Raw genomic sequence first — 4,082 nt, forward strand, 5'->3', positions numbered from 1 at the left:
ATATCTTTACTGAATAAATCCCTTGAAAAAATATTTTAAAGTATGGTAAAGCCCTTATCTGTACCTCATAACTTGAAGTGAGAAGAAAATGAGGAATTGCCTTTAACTTTAAAAAAAATGTTTTTAGTAGTTGATGGACACAACATCTTTATTTTTATTTATTCGTTTTTATGTGGTGCTGAGGATTGAATCCAGTGCCTCACACTTCTGAGGCAAGTGCTTTATCACTGCACTTCAGCCCCAGCCCTGCCTTTAACTTTTGCATAAAATTTATTAAATACCCTTGGCTAATGTAGTATAAAAAAATTCTCTCAAATAATCATAAAATACTGTACAAAACTTGTCTCAAAAATTACTCAATATCTTCACTTTTGAAAACTAGAGAAAACAATCCTAACAGATCTTTTTATCAGAAGACTTGTTCCTGAGAGTTGTAAATCTATATTTTTGAGACTTTACAGTGGATTTTGAAACACTTTATTCAGAGTATGTATGGATTTTGTTACTAAATAAAAGTAAGAAGTGTTAATGTGTTAACATTGTTTTGTATTGAATCATGGTATTATGTCAGAGGTATCACACTGTACCTCTTTACTAAGGGTTGCACATAACAGATAATAAAAACATACTAAAATATCTCCATTAATCTTTTTAGAAATAGCAACTTATTTGGAGAATAGTTTTCCCATAAATCAGATCTATATTCATTTCTTCTGTTTGTAATTATGGAGAACTTGATACAGTTAGAGATAAGGTATAAGAACATGAAAATAAGCCCCAGAGTTCTTTATTTTGATTTAGTACTCTAAAATTTTATACTATAGGTGTCAGTCTCAGTGTTATATATTTTTAATTCCAGCAACTCAAGAAGCTGGGGCAGGAGGATCCAAGTTCAAAGCCAATCTCAGCTACTTAGACCCTGTCTCAAAATATAAAACAAAAAGAATTGGGGATGTGATTTTTAAGCACTAGTGGATTCAATTTCTGGTATCAGTTTTTTAATATTTTATTTTATTTTATTTTTTATATATATTTTTAACTTTCTATGGAAAGTTAAATTGTAATTTGGGAGTAACTGAGGTGTTATTGCATTTTTAAAAATTTTTTTGTTGAACCTGATACATTTATTTATTTATTTGTCTATACATTTATTAATTTACTGGTGAGGATCAAACCCAGTTTAGGCAGGTGCTCTACCACTAAGTTAAAACCCCAGCCTGAGTTATTGCATTCATTTTGAATAATTTTCAACTTACAGGGAAGAATTGTAATTATTGGGTTTAGAGGAAAGTTTCAACACATGTACATATCACATGATCCAATCAGTAATTCACATAACTTTCACACATCACAAAGTTTTTATCACTATGGGGAAAACATTGAGAGTGTTTCTTCTCATCTTTGAATGCACCACACATTAATAGCTGTAGTTACCCTACTGTATAATTGAACCCTAGAGCCCTAGTACTTGTTTTTCCCCCTAACACTGTGCTTATGAACCCCTCATTCACTTTCAGCACATAACCAGAAGTGGAATACCTGAATCACAAATTTATAAATTCTAAAGAAAAGGTCCAGTCACTCATTATGACTTTCTCCTTTTTCCAGTGGCATGTGGTTCTATTTTGAGCACTGTGACCCCAAATGCCACCTTATGTGCTTGTCAGCAAGTCTGTACAGCAGGCTTTGAAATGGGAAGTTCACATTTATTTTTTAAAAGTGAGAGGTGTATGTGGTGTGTTTCATTTATTTGCCTCACTATAACTGTAGTATAGCATAAGCCACTCACTTAAAAAAAAAAAAAAATATATATATATATATATATATATATATATTTACATATCCCCCTAATTTTTCTTGTTTTCATGAAGGATAATCAGAGTTTCCCAAACAAAAAAGGAAATAACTGCTTCCAGATGGTAAGTCTTGAGCCCAGTCATCTATGAGAATTTTATAACCAGTCACCTTCAATACAGAAGGGAGACTGCTAAACCGGTGAAACAAGAGATCAAGTGCAATAAGGGTGATTACCCTATCTCTACTTTACCTAAATTAACATGGAATACTGGTATTTTTTAAGACCTATATGTGAAACAGTATCACAATAAAAGACACTTTATTTTTTGGTACTGGGAATTGAACCCAGGGCTGCTATACCAGTGAGCAACATTTCTACTTTATTTTTTATTTGAGAAAATAAATAATTTTTTATTTGAGAAAGGATCTTGCTAAGTTGCTGAGGCTGGCTTCAGAATTGCACTTCTCTTGCCTTAGCCTCCTGAGACCCTGGGATTACAGGCATGTGCCACTGTGCCTTGAAAGAAATATATACCCATACAAATGTTCAGTGAGAGAAGTTTTTTTTTTTTTTTTAAGAGACAGTCTAGCTGAGTTGCTTAGGGCCTTGCTAAGTTGCTGATGCTGGCTTTGAACTCTTTATCCTCCTGCTTTATCCTCTTGAGCCACTGGGATTACAGGTGTGTGCTACTGTTCCTGGCTTAAATGATCTTAAGGGAGTTCCCAGCAGACTTCCATAGCCCTACGGGGAGAGCCAAGGATGGTAGGTTTTTTCTGTGGGAACACATAGGTTGCTGTCTCAAAAGTCACTCAAGGGACTTGCCTTTGAAAGGTTCTATTTTCTGGTTTCTACATTCTTAAAGAAACTTGGAGAACAGAGTGAGCACTATCATTTGAACATATGCATGACTTGAACAGTATCCCCAAGTGCTGTGCCAAGGAAACTGCTAACAAAGGTTGATTCACTGGCAGTCAATAGAGTTGAAGATCCCTTCTCACTGTTATGGGCCCAGCTATGGGCAATGACCAAACAGACTCCACCTTATCCTGAGACTCCATGTCATGTAAGAAATGCTTCTTCCATGAGAACCCCCCCCATCATACTGATTATGCTTAGCACACCCTGTTTAGAAATACAAATGTTTCTGTTCTTATACCATGCTCAATTGTTCTGGGTTGTTTGTTGTTGTTGTTTGTTTCCATTTTTCTTGGGTAATGTACCGTGTCAGAGAATGTTTGTGTAGATGTTGGTGACCATTCTTCAACTTGTACTCAACTAAGGTCATTTTGACACATTTTCCTCTCACACATGTCCCATGTGGGCAGTGGAATTTGAGATTCCTCTGTGTGGAGCGGGCTGGCTGTGGAATAAAAGCTAAGGCCAAAAACCAAAAAACAGCATAGAAACCGCAGGAAATAGTAAGCAATTTTATAAAGGAAGGGCAAGATGGCTCTGTGATCTTAGGGATCAAGCTTCCAAGTTGGAAAGAGAGAGCAAGAACCTGTGTTTGCTTTATTTATATAAGGAAAACATAAAAGGTTTCCCTTAGAATTTTCTTCACCAATTAAGATAGGAGGTGGGCTGTGAGCTGTCCAGTTTCCAATGGGTTATGCTCAACTCCAGAGGTACAAAAGTGGTCTCCCTAGCTGAGTGAAGACATAGGTCACTGATATTGCATAACCCATTAAGTGGGAGGAGCCACAAAATAGTTTTCAATGCCAAACCTAAATCTCCCTGGCCCAAGGCTGAGTGAAGATAATCTCAAATAATTTATAGGTGATGTACCACACTTACCCTTCTGCTTATGATTTTGGATCTCCTGATATTTGTAGTCTTAACTCATAGTGACAGCCACATATGATTTAATAAATTGGCATGTTTAAAAGGTGTCCTCTATCCCATGAAGGGGTTGAAGGTGTAGCCTTGCACCCCTTGGCCCACCAGCTGGTGAATAAAGATGGTTCTGCCTCCTGCCTTAAGATTGACTCAGTGACTTATGGCAGTCTTGCCATATCATCACCAACTTGAGAAATCATGGCACCCTGCACTAAGATTTCCCTTTTAATTTTTCTTTTTTGGATTTGATGCCCTTTAGATCCTCTGTCATATTGGTACTTGCTGTCAATAAGCATCTTATAATGACAATTTCAAACACACACAAAGTAGACAAGGTACAAGGTACTCTGAAGTGCTGCCATTGAGCATTGTGCTTGCAGAGTGGCATTCTTCATCATCTGCTCCCAGGCACAAGCCCCTCACTCCTGGGTTCCTGCTCCGCACATGT

This window comes from Spermophilus citellus (genome assembly GCF_964194105.1).
Source record: "Spermophilus citellus genome assembly, chromosome: 13".
Lineage (NCBI taxonomy): Eukaryota > Metazoa > Chordata > Mammalia > Rodentia > Sciuridae > Spermophilus > Spermophilus citellus.